The sequence below is a fragment of the Sarcophilus harrisii genome, chromosome 3, assembly GCF_902635505.1.
Source record: "Sarcophilus harrisii chromosome 3, mSarHar1.11, whole genome shotgun sequence".
NCBI lineage: Eukaryota > Metazoa > Chordata > Mammalia > Dasyuromorphia > Dasyuridae > Sarcophilus > Sarcophilus harrisii.
This window is the reverse complement of record NC_045428.1, coordinates 537,108,838-537,127,638: the sequence shown is the minus strand read 5'-3', so window position 1 is coordinate 537,127,638 and position 18,801 is coordinate 537,108,838.

Here is an 18,801-nt window from a genome sequence, read left to right as displayed (position 1 = left end):
CATCAAACTTGCTCTCCAGGCCTTGTGATATCTTGCTTTCTCTATTGCATAGGCTTATCTAAGCCTCTCTGACTTTGGAGATGCTGGCTGCAATTAGCCTTCCACAGGACTGAAGCTTCATCTGACTGCAGTCTGAAACTCGAGAGAGTTATTAAGGCAGAAGAGAAAGTGAAAGCATCTTCAAAAAATAGAAATGATTAAGAGAAATTTACAGGAAAAGGAAAAACAAGGAGGAAAAGGAAACTTGCCCTACCACCACTCAAAGTATAGCCACAGTGGTCATTAGCTAGATTTTGGAACATTAATTTTTTTTAATTAAAAAAAAAGATAATCCAGGTTTAGAACCAAGGGCATACAGCTGTAATAATAATAATGATGTTTTTATTTTTTCCAGACCTATGAATCAATTATTGTAGAGAACTCTATCTAACAATAAAGAACTACCTCTCATCTGCAACTTTTCTTCATAAAAAGTTGCCCTGGGATATTGAGAGGTTAAGGAACTACCTAAGATAATACAGTCAGTTTGTTGCTAAGACTAAACTTGAACTCTGACCTTATTATCTCTTCAGCTGGCTCGTTTTATGACACTTCAATGGTTCCCATATGTTTAAATATTGTCTCCAAGGTGAAAACTACTAGATCTATGTTTCCAGGTTCAGTCTCTCTCCTGACTTCCAACACTACATCACAAACTGCTTATTCTTCATTTTCCATTGATTTGCTATCCCATGTACTTTTCAGACTCCACATTTTAGAAACTTCCCTCATTATCCTAAACCTCCAAGCCACCAGCCTTCTGTCTTTACATTTTTGTTGGGGCTGCCACAATGCTCCCAGTTACCCAAGTTCATAACCTGAATGTCATTCTCAACTCCTCACAGTTGTACATTACATGTGCCCACTGTTTTGCCAGATATAGTGTCTTCCTACTCCCCAAAATCTCTCATATGAGCTCCCTTCTCCCCCACTGCATGTCTACTGCCCTAGTGCATCACTCATGGTTTAGATGATTGGAGAGACATCCTTGTTAGTCTCATAGACTCATCTCTCCTCCCTCCCATAGCTTATCTTCACAGCTATCAAAATGATTATTGTGGGGTCCAAGGCTGACCACACCACTCCCCTTTTTGTTAAACTGTACTACCTCTTCTTTCCTAGGTTTAGGATTCAAAGATAAACTCATTTGTTTATTCATTTAAAGCCACTAGATTCAAATATTAGCTCTTTGATTGAGTGACTGCTAAACAGGGCCTGAAGAGCTATTTATGACACAAAAATGGCTAGAATAAGACATAAGGTTCACAGCTTCCTTGTCATTCTTAATTCCTCACTGACCCTTGTCTCATATACCCACACAGTTGCCAGATCTAGTGTCATTTTCCTTTTTATGCTGGCTTGGGAAGTTTATATTGTAAACTGTTTGGTCTCAACAAAGAAAACTGTATAGATTATGGCTTTGGACTTTTCAATATCTGATTTTTCATCCTAGAGATAAAGTCCAAATCAAGAATTTCCAGGCATAAATATATTTAGAAGAACTGCACATGTTTGCTTGCTATTTAGTAGAGGAAGAAGGCGGGAAGGGAGGGAGAAAAATATTAAACATCAGGTTTTGCAAGGGTGCATGTTAAAAAACCATCTTTGCATGCATTTTGAAAAATAAAAAGCAATTTTTTAAAAAAGCATTTCCAGTCAGAGCCAAGATTTAGAGAATAGAGAGATCATTGGCTCAGCTCTCCCCAGCTTTCTTTAGAATCAACACTAGATCTAGCCTCTGAATGGATTTTGCAATGAGAGAACTCGCAAACATTCAAAGTACCATAATTTTCCCAGACTAAGATATTGTGAAAGGACTTAAGAGAAGATCTGCTGCAATTGGGCTAGAGGGAATGTGGCCCAGAACAGGGAGAGCCAGTGTGGGGAGGCCAGGTGCATAAAATCTAGCAGAAGGCTCTTAGCCAAAATACAACAGTGTTAGCTATTCTGTTCTGGTTCAGAAGGAAAGCAGATCAGCAGACCAACTGTCAGACATCCAACACAACTACAGAAGGCAAAGTGTAAGCCCCCAAACCTCAATATAACAAGTGGGAATTGGACAGACCCACCCAGCACAGTGGGAAAGCCTGCAGCACCATTGGCCCCAGCACAGTCAGTGAGAAGCCATTGTCTCTCTGCAAAAGAAACTTGGGACAATCACCCCTGTGCCCTAGGAACAGAGCTCCACTTCTTAAAATGAACAAAAAAGCAAAAAGAGCTCAAACTTGGATATGGTTCACAAGATGGCAGAGCAGATGTAATTCTCTGGGACCTCCTCTGACCTTCTCTCAAACTAATAGCAGATTAAGCCTCTAAACTGGTTTTGGAGTCAAAGAATCCACAAATATTTGGAGTATAACACATTTCTAGAAGTTACCTTGGAAGAACTTCAGAAAAGGTCGGTTTCAAACAGGCAGGGGGACAGCCTGCCAAGCCAGACCATAGTACAGGGAGACCAGGGCAAGTAGCTAGGGCTAGGAGTCAGAGTGCTGTAGCTTCCATGCACCTAGGAATCTTTTGTGAGCCTCTTAGGCCACTCTGTCCTGGTTGTAAGCAGGTGATTTGGCAGATTTGCTACAAAAGGCAAATTGTACCACTGACCCCCAGAAGAAAGCTGCACCTAGCCACCATTACCCAGAACTGTAAATTAATCAACAGAACTGCCCCTAGGGCAAATTAAAGCAGTTGTCACTCCTTTCCATTCAAGAGATCTCAAGCCTTAAAAAAAAATGAATTAAAAAAAAACTCACCATAGATAGCTTTTATGGAGAGAAGAACAGACCTCAAATCCTGAGGTTCCTAAAGGCAAAGCAACTCCAGATGAAGCCCCAAACTGATACATGAGCTGAACCCATTTCACAAGGTTTTCTTCAAAGATTGCAGTAAAGGATCTTGAAAGAAAATTAGAAGAAAAATAGGGCAATGAAATGAGATCATTGCAAGAAGGAATGAAAAAAGCATACAATGCCCTACAAAAGAGATTGAAAAAGACAACAATTCATGGAAAAAGAACATTTTTGAAATGGAAAAAGAATGCAATGAACAAAAAAATTCAATTGGCCAATTACAAAAGAGCTTTTAAAAAAGTAACTAAAGAAAATAATACATTAAAAATTAGAATTGAACAAGTGGAAGTGAATGACTCAATAAGCCTTAAAGAATCAGTCAAACACAAACCTAAAGACCCCATCTTTGGAGATAAGAATTCATTATTTGAAAAAAATTACTGGGAAAATTGAAAATTAGTATGGTTAAGTATAGTACACCAAGATAAGATCAAAATGGGTCCATGATCTAGGTATAAAGAATGAGATAATAAATAAATTAGAAGAACATAGAATAGTTTACCTCTCAGACTTGTGGAGGAGGAAGGAATTTGTGATCAAAGAAGAATTTAGAGGTCATTATTGATCACAAAATAAAAAAATTTTGATTATATTAAATTAAAAGTCTTCTGTCCAAATAAAATTAATGCAAACAGAATTGGAAGGGAAGTAATAAACTAGGAAAAATTTTTACAGCTAAAGATTCTAATAAAGGCTTCATCTCCAAAATATATAGAGAATTGACTCAAATTTATAAGAAATCAAGCCATTCTCAAATTGATAAACAGTCAAAGGATATGAATAGACAATTTTCAGATGAAGAAATTGAAACTATTTCTAGTCATATGATAAGGTGTTCCAAATCATTATTGATTAGAGAAATGCAAATTAAGACATCTCTGAGACACCATTACATACCTGTCAGATTGGCTAACATGACAAGAAAAGATAATGATGAATGTTGGAGGAAATGTGGGAAACCGGGGACACTGATGCATTGTTGGTGGAGTTGTGAACAGATTCAACCATTTGGAAAAGCAATTTGGAACTATACTCAAAAAGTTATCAAACTATGCATACCCTTTGACCCAGTAGTATTACTACTGGGCTTATGTCCCAAAGAGATATTAAAGGGAAAGGGAAATAACCAGAACAAAGCCTTACACCCTACCCAGTGCTTGTGGCTAGAATTTTATTAAAGGCCACTAAGGGAGCAGTGGTGGGATATGTGGAGTTAATCAACTTAACTATGAATATGAGTTGGATGAAGTTTCCCATGAAACAGAAGTAAATAGCAGAGTGGATTAAAAAACAGAATTCTACAATATGTTGTTATAAGAAACACATTTGACACAAAGAGACATATAAAGAGTAAATGTAACAGGTTTGAACAGAATTTATCATGCTTAAGCTGAAGTAACCAAAGCAGGGATAGGAATTCTGATCTCAGATAAAGCAAAAGTAAAAATAGATCTTACTAAAACAAGATAAGGAAGGAAAGTATATTTTGATAAGGGGTACTATATATGTATACATCAAGTAGCCAGTTACAGGAGGAAATAGATAGCAAAACTATAACCTTCCCCTCTCAGAATCAGACAAATCTAACCACAAAAAAAAAACAAGAAATTAGCGAGGTTCATAGAATCCTAGAAAACCTAGATATGATAGACCTCTGAAGAAAACTGAATAGGAACAGAAAGGAATACACCTTTTTCTCAGCAATACATGGCACCTACATAAAAACTGACCATGCATTAGAGAACAAAAAATCTCATAATCAAATGCCAAAGTCAGAAATAGTAAATATTTCCTTTTCAGATCACAATGCAATAAAAATTATATTCAATAAAGGAGCCAGCAAAGATATGCTAAAAACCAATTGGAAATTAAATAATCTAATTCTAAAAAATGAGTGAGTCTGTAATGCTGGAGAAACTGAGGAAAGATAGAGATTAGAGAGTTTTTAATATTTTATTAATTAGAGAGTATGATTGATTGGACAGGACTCTCGTCTCAAAGTTTCCAGTGGCGAATGTGAGGATCCCAGGTTTTTTATAGGCCTTGAAACAAAGAAAGAAAAGATCAGGAAGTTTCTGGACCATAAATTTGGGAGCCAGAGTCAGAATATCTGAATAAACGGAAGTAAAGATGCCAATGAGGTGTCCAAGATACTCTTATCTTTTAGAATATGTAGAGGGGGTGATGCCATAAATTCTTGAGGACAGAAGAAGTTAGGAGCAAGAAAGTCTGAACTCCCCCTCATCTTGAGTCTTACATTAACAATTTATAACCTTAGAGCAAGTGGCCCTCATTCTTAATGAACCAGAGGGGGGGAGTTGGAACTAAGGGGATTGAGGCAGAACAGTTAAAGAAACTGAGGCAGAACATTGTAGGGAAACTGAGTCTGTACAATTAGGAAAACCGAGAAAGGAGAACAAAAGAGAGCTGTGGCACAACAAATCACAGAAACAATCCATAATTTCATCCAAGAGAATAACAATAATAAAACAACATACCAAAATCTATGGGATGCAGTCAAAACAGGTTTTAGGGGAAATTTTATATCTTTAAATAGCTACATGAATAAAATAAAAAAGAGGAGATAAATGAATTAGGCACGGAACTAAAAGAAAAAGCTAGAAAAAGAAGAAATTTAAACTCCCCAATTAAATACCAAATTAGAAATTCTGAAGCTTTTTAATAAAATTAAAACTGAGAAAACTCGAATTAATAAATAAAACTAAGAGTAGGTTTTATGAAAAAAATCAATAAAAATTTTTGGATAATTTGATCAGAAGAAAGATAAGAAAAAAAGATATCACCAGCATCAAAAATTAAAATGGTGAACTTACCACCAATGACAAAGAAATTAAAGTGATAATTAGGAGCTATTTTGCCCCACTGTATGGCAGCAAGTCTAACAATCTAACCAAAACAGATGAATATTTACAAAAATAGAAATTGCCCATATTAGCGGAAGAGGAAATAAGTTGCTTAAATACTTTGATTTTAGAAAAAGAAGTTGAAAAAGCCATTAATGAACTCCCTAAGAAAACATTTCCAAGATCATATGGATTCACAAGTGAATGCTACCAAACATTTGGAGACGGTGGCCAGAAATAAAACACTGAAGAGAAAGGAAAAGATAAAAGGGGAAAGGTATAACCTGGAAAAATAGGCTAATGAGAAATGCAGAGTTAGTAATCAATTAGGAATATGAATAGGATGAACTCTCCCATGAAACAGAAGCAGATAATAGAGCGGATTAAAAGCCAGAATCTTACAATACATTGTTTGTAAGAAACATATTTGAAGGAGAAAAAGATGTATGGAACAAAGGTAAAAAGTTGGAGTAGAATATATTATACTTTAGCAGAAGTGTTGAAGCTGATTTCAGCAAATCCAGGAAAGACTTACATGTGCCAGAATGTTTATAGTAGCCTTTTTTGTAGTGGCAAGGAACTGGGAATTGAATGGATTTCCATCAATGGTGGAATGGTTGAATAAATTATGGTATATGAATGTAATGGAATATTACTGTTCAATAAGAAATGATCAGTAGGCTTCTTTCGGAAAAGCTTGGAGTGACTTGCATGAACTGGTGCTGAGTGATTAAAATCAAAACAACATTGCCCACAACAACAACAAGATTATGTGATGATCAGCTGTGATGGACTTGGGTCTTTTCAACAATGAGGTGATTCAGGTCAAGTCCAATAGACATGATGGAGAGAGCCATCTGCATCCAGAGAAGACTAAGGGAACAGATTGTGGACATAGTATTTTCACCTTTTTTTCTTGTTGATTGGTTGTTTGTTTTATCTTTCTCACTTTTCCCCTTTTGATTTGATTTTCCTTGATGTTATTTTCCCACAAAATAAATGTAAAAATATATTTAGAAGAATTACATATGTTTAACCTATACTGAATTATATGCTTCTAGGGAAGGAGAAAAGTGGAGAGGAAATGGGGAGAAAAATTTGGAACCAAGGTTTTGTAAGGTTAAGGTTGAAAATTATCTTAACGTGTATTTTGAAAAATAAAAAGCTATTATTTTTAAAAATATTAATTGTTCCAAAATCTAGCTATGTATATGTATACACACACACATATGCACATATATACACACACATACACATAGTTTTCCCAATTTAACTCATTTCCAATGTGAATAGGTTATCAAAACTGACTCTCCTCCCCCTCAAGGGTCTCTGTATATGTTTTTCTGTACCTCATTCTTTCAGCATAATTACTATTTTTACCTTTTCCTACATTTTGCCTTTCCTAGACTTCCTTTTTTAACCGTTCATTATAATATTTATTTAATTCTAGGAGGTGATTGATGCTGCCTGTGGCTTCACTTCAGCTTTCCCCTTTGACCTAGGACCCCAAGCCAAAACCTCCACCCTCCTGCCAGTGTCCGTAGCCAGCAGCATTCCTGCTAAACTGTTTCTGCACTTAGCAGGTGTGCCATATATCAGCAGCACAGGTGGGCCAGTGCTTCTTATCAATGGAGATTGTCTCAGTCCTTCCAGACTCAGACCCCGGCGTCCCCATAGATGTAAAAGATCCTGTGGTTCTGGCTGAGACTTCCTTGGAAGCCAGCTCACTGCTGTCTTTTTCTGCAGAGCCAGACTGAAGGTGTTAAACCTCAACTTGGGATATTTCTACTGGCCTTCTTGAGTTGTTGCAGGAGAAGCCCTGTTCTACTCCATTAGAAATAATACTCATGACACTGAAAATCATCTATCGAGGAAAGGTTATTAAAGAAGAACCTTAAAAAATCTTAACATTTCTGGCTGGAAGCAGGCCCCATTTCTCTTTGGGAAGAGGGTGTACCAAGTAGAGAAGTGAGGAAATCTTTATACTTGCTCATATGATGCAGCTCCTCCCTTCAGAGAGAGGATTGTTCCATTTTATCCAGGTTATAGTTGTTCTGATATGTCCACTACGTGTTTCCCCTTTATATGTATAAAATATGTTCCCCCAATCATACATCCCAAGTTCAAAAATGGCAGAAAATTCCTCCTCTGGGGTGTGTTGTTTAATATTCAATTAGCCTATTAAGCAAGCACAGTAGGAATTAGGTCAAGTCCTGTCTTTGACCCCAATTAGTTTGGGCTGGTTGAGCTATTATCTTAAGTTTATGGTTTTCTCAAAACCACAAGACTTTCTGATTGATTGAATCCACCTGGCCTTCCTAGTCTCCCAATTTCTCATTTGCTCAAGGCTTCTATAGATCACTTAATTGTTCTGTGAATCCTAATATTCCTTAACCTCTCACATTCTGAAAACCTCTTGGTCAGTGATACCCGCTATCCCAATCCCACACTAAAGCAAAGTTTGCAACACTATGGAAACCCAACTTTTCAGCATTTCTCATATACCCCAAGACTTTTTTTTTCAATAGGTCTGTCTATATTCCTTATGCAATTTTGCTTTGTTTTTGATGTTTTTATTTGTTTCTTTGCTTGTTTTTGTTTTTTGTTTGTTTGTTTTGGGGGAGGGGGTTTTGTAGAAAAAATTTGGAGAATTTGATATTTTCTGACCTTCTCTGCAAACTTCTCAGAATCCTCCTCCATCTATTTATTTGGAAATTCTTTTACTTTGCATTCTTCTGGCTGTCCTACCTCATCGTTAGAAGTTCTCCCCAGTACTGGGAGGTTTCAGACTGCAAGAAGATGAAGCTTCAGTCTTGTGGAGAGAGCTGCAGCCAACATCTCTAAAGAGAAAGGGGTTTAGATAATGCTACCTAATTGAGAGGGAGAGCAGGCACCTGGAGACCTGGGGAGCAAGATTGGTGGGGCGTGCAAGGCTGTAAGCATCCTTTGGGAGGGGAGGGAAAAGAGAGAGAGAGAGAGAGAGAGAGAGAGAGAGAGAGAGAGAGAGAGAGAGAGAGAGAGAGAGAGAGAGAGAGAGAGACAGAGAGACAGAGGGAGCAAGGGAGGGAGGGAGGGAGGGAGGGAGAGAGGATGAAGTGGAGGCTAAGTGAACCATGTAGCAGTGAAAGAGACTCATGGGAGCGATCATAGGGATAATCTAGGTTTATGTATTCATTGTCAGAATGGAGAAACTGATAAGACTGATGTTCAGCACCCAATGATGAGATTGAATGTAGACATCAAATGAGAAAACTGAACAGAGCAATTGGTACCAAATGCTGGGATTAGACATCAAATGTTGGTGTTTGGTCATGGGATGAATTCACAATGGTCTTTTTCTTTGGCAAAAAGAAAGTTTAAGAAGGTTTTGCAAGAGTGAACATGAAAAACTATCTTTGCATATATTTTGAAAAATAAAAAGCTATTATAAAATAAACAAAAATTTAAAGATAGCTTCGTTTATGAGAAGTTACAGATAAAATGTACAGAAAAAATACAGATAAAATTAAGAAATATAATAGACACTGGGAGTGATAAATATGAAATGGATTTGAGGGAAAGGGAATATGTCATGAGGTGGGAGTAAGTCAGTAATGGCAGGCTAAATCCATAGAGAACTTTAACACCCTCAGAGAGTTAGATAGCTATAAGGAGACATGAGGGGAGGAGGGATGGAGTAAGGAGAAAGACACCATCAGGCAGAATTCTATGACAGACAACCCATAAGGGACTCAGCAAAGATGGTGGAGGACATGGACAGATTAACAGGAGAAAACTAAGCTCAGGGGTTTGGCATAACTTGATTTCTGACTGGATATAGTAAGGTAGGGTTACCCAAAACCTCCACTGGGGTGAGACAATGAGGCTGCCCTGATCCCCATCAGTGCCTTTCCCTGCTTGACTCAGAGAGTACTCTTATCAGCACTCCAGGATTTCTCTGCCAAACTCACCTAGTTATCCAGGACTTCATCAGAAACTAAGTCTCAGAGAAGAGAAGGGATTTCTGTGGTATTGATAGTGGAGCCAAGATTCAGAGAAGTGAGATAAAGAAACAGAGACAGAAGGAGGCACAGTCAATTAAGCATTTTTAATTATCCAATATGCCACATACTGTGTTATGTGCTAGGCAGACAGACACAACAATGAAAGAGGTCGTGCTTAAGAGAGAAAGTAAGAAAAGAGATAAAAAAAAAAAAGATAGAATGAAGGAGAGAGACACATGAGTTGTGCTCTAGGCATGAAAGATATGTAAACAATAATAGAGAGAGAAAAGGGATGAAGAAGAGGGGAGTATCAGGAAGGAGGAGGAGAGAGACAGACAGAGATACATACAGAGATACATACAGAGACAGAGAGATAACACACACACACACACACACACATATATATATATATATAGAGAGAGAGAGAGAGAGAGAGAGAGAGAGAGAGAATATCAGCCTGAATGAATGAAAGAGAAAGCATTAGCAGAATCAGAATGAAATGTAATAAAGAAGACAAAAGAGGAAGATCAGCAGGTAGGCAAAGGAAGAGAAAAGGAGACAAAACACACACACACACATATACATGCATGTGCATGCACACAGAAAGAGACAGACAGAGGAAAACATTAACAGAGTCAGAAATATATGTAGTGAATAAAGCTAATAAGAAAAGGAGCAGGTAAAAAAGGCAGAAAAACAGAAAAGAGAGATACACATATTGTGATGGAAAGAGAGACACAGAGAGAGAGAAGGAGAGAGAGAGAGAGAGAGAGAGAGAGAGAGAGAGAGAGAGAGAGAGAGAGAGAGAGAGAGGAGAGATAAGACAAAGACAGAAACAATAGAGACAGAAAGAAATGGAGAGAAATGGAGAGAGGGAGGAAGAGAGGGAGAAGGGTGAGAGCAAGAGAAAGAGAGATAAAGAAAGGTAGGGAAGGAGAGGAGAGAGAGAGAGAGAGAGAGAGAGAGAGAGAGAGAGAGAGAGAGAGAGAGAGAGTTAGTTTTGCAAGTTTCAGATTACTTAAGAAATGAAGGAAACCAAAGAGTTTGGGGAGATCTGGTGGCTTAGGGATGTTGGATCACAGGTTTCAAGAGTTTTGTGCAGAAATATGTTTCAAGGGGTTAATGGGGCACCTAGCTGACTCCTAGATAAAGTATCATTTCATTCTCTCTTCCATTTTCCTTTCTTTCTCTCACCCAGATCCATACCTTTAAAATCTCAGTATCATAGATTCTTTTATGAGTGGCTCTTCAGGACTTTGCTATGCTCCCCTTCATCCAGGAAAGTGATCTTGGTAACTTTTTTATTTGTATAAAACCCTTTAAATGAAAGTAATTGAAATATTCAATTTTACCCTCATAACTCTTGTTTACTCATACATTGTTCACCTAGCCTGAAGTCTAATAAATAATATGTTCTGTATCCATTTTTACTTTATCTTGGGAAATGGTGTAAGATATTGATCAGAAACCCAATTTCTTCCATACTGCTTTCCAATTTTACCAACAATTTTTTTTGCCAATTTCTTATCCCAAAATCTTCTCTTTATACTTGTCAACTACAAAGTTATTGTTATTTTTTTAATAGCCTTTTATTTACAGGATATATGCATGGGTAACTTTACAGCATTAACAATTGCCAAACCTCTTGTTCCAATTTTTCACCTTTTACCCCCCAGATGGCAGGATGACCAGTAGATGTTAAGCACATTAAAATATAAATTAGATACACAATAAGTATACGTGACCAAAACGTTATTTTGCTGTACAAAAAGAATCAGACTCTGAAATATTGTACAATTAGCTTGTGAAGGAAATCAAAAATGCAGGTGGGCATAAATATAGGGATTGGGAATTCAATGTAATGGTTTTTAGTCATCTCCCAGAGTTCTTTCTCTGGGCATAGCTGGTTCAGTTCATTACTGCTCCATTGGAAATGATTTGGTTGATCTCATTGCTGAGAATGGCCAGGTCCATCAGAACTGGTCATCATATAGTATTATTGTTGACGTATATAATGATGATTGTTGGAGGGGATGTGGGAAAACTGGGACATTGATGCATTGTTGGTGGAGTTGTGAACGAATCCTACCATTCTGGAGAGTAGTTTGGAACTATGCTCAAAAAGTTATCAAACTGTGCATACCCTTTGATCCAGCAGTGTTACTACTGGGATTATATCCCAAAGAGATTATAAAGAAGGGAAAGGGACCTGTATGTGCACGAATGTTTGTGGCAGCCCTTTTTGTAGTGGCTAGAAACTGGAAACTGAATGGATGTCCATCAGTTGGAGAATGGCTGAATAAATTGTGGTATATGAATATTATGAAATATTACTGTTCTGTAAGAAATGACCAACAGGATGATTTCAGAAAGGCCTGGAGAGACTTACACGAACTGATGCTGAGTGAAATGAGCACGACCAGGAGATCATTATTGTTATTTTTATAGCACAATAATAATCCATCAAAATCATCTATTACAACTTGTTTAACTATACCCTAATTGATGAGCATCCTCTCCATTTTTACTTCTTTGACACCACAAAAAGAGTTGCTGTAAATTTTTTTCTGCATATAGGTTTGTTTCCTTTTTCCCTTAATGTCTTTAGAATTTAGACTTAATAGTAGTAGTATTGCTAGGCCAAAGGATATACACATTTTTATAGAACTTTTGGCACAGTTTCATGTTGTTTTCCTTTATGAATAGAACAGTTCACGAACAGTGCACTGATGGACAAATTTATTTTCATATCACTTCTAGTTTTTCTCATTTTCCCATTTTGCTCTGTTGACTCATCTGATAGGTGTGATTAGTACCACAGAGTTGTTTTAATTTTCATTTCTTTATTTGTGATTTATAACATTTTAATATGACTATAGTTTTTATTCTTTTGAAAACTGCCTCTTCATATCTTTTGATCATTTAATAAATGCAGAATAGCATTTATTATAAATTTGGCTATTGTCAAGCAGACTTTTTTCTTACTTCTCTCCCAATTATGTGTTTTTCTCCAAAACTTTTCTATGTGACCAAAATTATTCACTTTGCCTTCCATGATCCTCTCTATTATTTTATTCTAAACTCTTCTCTTATCCATAGACCTCATAGGCAAATTTTTTTCATGCTCTACTAATTTGCTTATGATCTCATCTTTTATGTAGAAATCACATATCCCTGTGGACCTTAGCTGCTTTTATTATGTAAATTATTGGTCTATGCCTAGTTTCTGCCAAACTACTTGCTATTTTTCCCAGCCATTGTTTGTCAAATAGCACTTTCTTTCGCCATTTTTTTCATTGATCTCCTTGATATTCCTGATCATTTTTCTTCCAGATAGATTTTATTATTTTTTTCTACCTCTTTGGTAGTGGGAATGGTATAACACTGAATGAGTAAATTAATTTAGGTGGAATTATCATTTTTATAGTATTGGCTCAGTCCATTCCTCAGCAATTAACATTTCTCAAATTCTTTTATTTATGTAAAGGTGTTTTATAATTGAATGTATATAGTTTCTTGTTAGGTCTTGGCAGGTAGACTCCTAAGTACTTTATATTGTTGACAATTCATTTAAATGGAAGTAATCCTACTATCATTTTATGCTTAAACATGATTTGCAACATATAGAAAACTTGTAATTTAGGTTGGTTTGTTTTGTACTCTGAAACTTGCTTTAAGGGTTAATGCTTCAACTAGTTTTGTAAGATGATTCTCTGGAGTTCTCTAAGTACTCTACCATATCATCTGCAAAAAGTAATATTTTTATATTCTCTTTGCCAGTTCTATTGCTTTAAGTTTTTTCTGTCTTCTTTCTATAGCAATAGTCCTTAGTACAACATAAATCACTAATGCTCATAAAGGATATCCTTTCTTCACCCTGATCTTATTGGGAAAGCATCTTGTTCATCTCCATTACCAATAGTGCTTACTCTTTATTTTAGATAGATGATACTTATTTTAAGAAAAGAGCTCCAATTATTTACATTTGCATTTTTATAGGAATGGGTGTTTTGTCAAAAACATTTTTTCCTCCACATATAGAAGTTATCATATAATATTTTTTAATATGATCAATTATGCCTAGAGTTTTTCTTACATTGAATCAATCCTCCATTCCTAATATGTTTCACCTGGTCATATTTCATTACCTTTGTAATAAACTGTTGTAGTTCCCTTAATTTTTTTTTCAATTTGCATCAATATTCAATAGAGATAGAGAAATTAATCTATAGTCTTTCTTTTGTGTTGTTCATCCTATTTTGGGTATTAAAATCATTTATACATCATGGTATGAATTTGGTAAAATCTCTAGTTTACTTAATTTTTTTCTCATTGAGTCTATATGTATATAGGTGAGAGTTAAGTCCTAGATTTATGAGAGAGCATTGTTCTATCTCAGCTTGTCCCATTACATTGCTTCATCTTCAGATACAGACTTGTTTGATTCTTCTGTCCCTGTCAAAAGGCCCCTGCCATCCATTCCTCAATATTCTTTGTCAAGATTTGGGGAGATCAGGTGGTTCAGGATCATGGGTCACAGGTTTCAAGAGTTTCTGGCAGGTAAACGGTTTTTGCAGGTAAAACGGTCTGGCAGGTAAAACGGAAATGCTTCAAAGAATCGATGGGGAACCTAGGTAATCTTCAGAAAGAATCAGTGTATTTTCTCATTCATTTTTCTCTCTTTCCCTCCCCTGAACCCACACTTTTAAAATCTTTCTATGAGAAATTCACTCTCATAGTGATTCCTCAGGGTTTTGCTGTTCTCCTCTTCATCCAGGAAAATTATCTTTGTCCTTTCTTGTTGGTTGAGCTTGTTAGAGCAGCTTCATTTATTCCCTCTGATGCCATGTCTTCTGCCCCTCTGGGAAAGAGAGGAATCTGAAAAAAAGGAATAAAATCTATGTAACTGGAGTTTATCTGCTTATAGTCATGCAGTTCCTATTTACAAAGCAGGAGTTATATTTGTTGATATGGAAATGGATCATATTACAAGAGGGGAAGGGGGACAGGTCATCACAGATATTCCCCATTCCTCCATGTTCTATTTTCTGGTTTCCCAATTTTTTCAGGAATGAGTCTCCTCATTTGGTTTCGAAATATAATCTCCAAATCCCACAATAGTTGATGTGCTTTCAATAATGACCGAATAAGAATATTCCTGGTGACAAAAAACTACAATGCATTCAGTGAATCAGTTAAACAAATTTGTATCTTACTGATGGTAACAACATTGACATATATTTGATAAATAGCAATAGGTACTTGCCATCAGACTATAGAAAGTATGTATGCATTACTGAATCATTTATTGAGAGGGTAAAAAGAAGAGCAAACCTGACAGTGACCTACAGCTATAGATTATAAATCTGCAAAGTGGTCTTTCATCTGTTCTGAGAAAGAGCTACCACAGTAACTCCACGGTATGTTAAGAGGCACAGAGAGTGAAGACAATTAATCTAATCCCTTCCCATGCTGATGCTGCAGGGTCTCTGAGAGAGAAAATGACTTGTTCAACTCACAAAATTAGGAATTGATAGATCCAGGACTTAGAGAGACATAGGGAGTATCAAGAGATGAAGGATAAGACAAAGCAAATAACATACACAAGGAAATATGTGAGTGTAATGAGCATGAGAGAGGAATAGGGACAAAAAGAATAAAGATATAGAGATACAGAGCTAGTAAAAGATACAGAAAAGGAGAAACAAAGGTTGTCAGGTGGAGAGAGTGATGGGCCCAGTCAGAAAAGCACACATTTCTATGCTGCTTCATACACTCTCTCTGTGACCTTAATCTAGTCACATTTATCTCTTCTTTGTTTCTCTCATGAACAGCAAAAGAGTTTGTTGTTGTCTCATAGGGCTGTTGTAAGGATCAAATGATATAACATATGGAAAACACTTTGCTAGCCTCAAAGTGCTATGTAAAAGCTGATTTGGATGTATATATACACACATATATTTATACACATGTACACACATATATTTATACACATATGCACTATTAAATTTTAAAACTACACTTGTGTATTCACTTGTACATGCACATTGCTATAAGGCATAAACAGCATTAAATGAATGAACAGTGCATATAATAGTCACTTACTATGGGCAGATCTCACATACTTTCTATATCATGAACCCTTTGAATTAGTGGCTGACTATTTTATTGATCAAAGTAGCTAAGTTTTTCACAGTTGATTATCATTGTAACATTGTTCTTATGGTATAGACAGTTTCATTTTGCATCAGTTCATGAGGAATACAAATTTTTCCCTCAATTTTCTGCTTTTCTTCTGATCTTGAGTATAATTGTTTGATATGTACAAAATGTTTTTAATTTAAGTAATTGAAATGATTTTTTATTCTTCATTCTGCTACCTAATTCTTATTTATTCATATAGTTAACTATCATAAGCCTGATAAGTAATATTCCATGTTCTTTAAAATTTCTTAGAATTTCTAATTTTTATATCTAACTTCTATATGAATTTTTACTTTCTTTCATAAATTATGTAAGATATGTCTATGCTCACCTTCTGTAATATTTCTTTCCAGTTTTCCCAACATTTTTTTTAACATATAATGAATTATTTTGGTCTATTTTTGGGTGAGTGTCATGGGGATGAAGGATGGAGGGAATAGCCCCTCAAGTAAGCTGAAGCAAATAAAGATGAAGGTACTTGCCCAAGGTCTAACAGTTAGTGACTGAGGCAAATGTTGGTATACACACTAGCTGTCCCCGCAAAAATCTTAAAACTGCACCAAGATTTTTGGGAAATTCTATATCAGTATGTACATATACATACACATACATGTGTATGTATATTATTTATATGTATACATAAAACCTACTATGTGCAAGGCATATTACTAAATGCTATATGTGGATACACAGAAAAGATGCAATTTGGGGGTAAGTTATTTCATCCATTTATGAGTATGTAGAAATTTTTCATAAAATCTGAATGGGAAGTGAAAGATCCTCTACTTCAAACACTTGAGGAAATTAAGGAACAGTCAAGTGCTTTGTCAGTGGTCACAAAGGTAGTTGGCAAAGAAAGAGTTTAGATACACATTTGCAAATGAAACAAAATTGATCTCTGTCTCTGTCTCTCTCTTTCTCTGTCTCTGCCTCTCTGTGTGTCTGTCCGTCTATCTGTCTATTTCTCTCTCCCTCCTAATCTCTGTATGATGTCTGTATGTCTGTTTGTGTGTCTCTCTCTCTTCTTTTCTCTCTCTTTTTTCATGTATATATAATATATATATAGGTATATTGGTGTAGGTGTGTGTATAAAAAACAATGGATAAATTTGAGGATATGCATTCATTCAAGAGAATAAACAATATTGTTACATATATAGAAAATAAGAAAGAAGACTACCTCATGACCTTTCAGGTTTCCTACCAAGGTGCAATGTCCATCACAGTGTTTTCTAAAACTACTATCCTCCCTAAAGTCATCTGGAACAAGGTAGTTCTTGACCTGGCCTGGGAATTTAGACCTAAGTGCCTAGCATTCTTTGGCAACAGAATCAACTTGGAGAAACATAATCTTATCCCTGTGGCAAGGCATTAGATTCAATCTCCAAAATTTAAAAATTATGAATGACACTGAAATGTCAGATCGACCTACATAACTAAAAAAATGAAAGTGGTAAGTGCTGAACAGGATATGAGAAAATTGGGATACTGGTGCATTACTGGTAGAGTTGGTATCACTCTAGCAAGTGCTAGATCAAGAGCAATTTGGAATAATGCCCAATGGGTAACCAAACTGTGAATACCCTTTGACTCAGCAAAAGATATATGGTAGAAGTGATAGATAACATATATGTGCAAAAATATTTATAGCAGCCCTTTTTCATGATGCAAAATATTGGAAACTGAGGGGATATCCATTAACTGGGGAGTGTCTGAATAAGCTGTGATATATCATGGTAATGGAATAATATTGTGCAATGAGAAATAATAAGCAGCAAATTCCAGAAAAAACTAGAAAGACATGTACCTACTGATGCAAACTGAAATGAGCAGATACAAGAAAAACCTGGTTCACAGTAACATCAATACAGTGTAATTTTCAACCATGAATAACTGAGCTCTTCTCAGCAACATAATAATCCAAAACTATTACAATAGATTCATGTTGGAAATGCTATCTAAATCTAGAAAAAGAACTAATGGGCTCTGAATGCAGACTGAATTTTCCTTTCCTTTTTTGGTGGTGGTTTTTTCTCTTGGATCTCTTTCTTCTTTTGCAACTGTGCCTAATGTAGAAACATATTTTACATGATTGTATATATGAAAATGATATCAAATTGGGAATCATTTTAGAAAGACAAGAGGGAAGAAAATGAGGAAGAAAAATTTAGAATTCAAAATTTTATAAAAATGGAGGATAAAAATTATCTTTATGTATAATCAGGGGAAAATGAAATACTATTTTTAGATTACACTGAAGTATATGTCAAGGAATGTGGTTGAAATAAAGTGAATGAGAAAATGAAAAAAAATTCAACAAAAGTTTCTGTTTTCTCAAGAAAGTCATTATCTTTACTACTCATGAGAGGACCACAGTTGCTAAGGACCAAAACTAATCTGTATCTGTACTGTTAAAAATACTGTGGGATCACTGGGAGTACTCATTTGACCTTAACAAAAACAATTCTGTATATATATGGCTGGACATAGTGGGTTATGACCTGGGGAGTCATGTGACTCTTCTAAAATGGACACCAGGAGTAAATGGACATCAAATCTTCTAAGAAGAAATGAATGGTCACCTATATACCATAGATTCTAAAAAGTTGCCTTTCATAAGCCAGCATCACCTAGCTGCCCCTGTTGTGAAGAGAAAAAAAAATTTAAATAAGCAGTAAATACATTGAAATTATCTAAAATTATATACCTATGGATCCCACCCACATCTACTAAGGATTGGGTAGAAGTATATGATATCTTTTCTGTAATTTGCAAACATTCATTTTGATTTGCTTTAGTTGCTCTTTTTTAATATACACTGTCTATATATATATATATATATATATATATATAAACTTCATGTTAT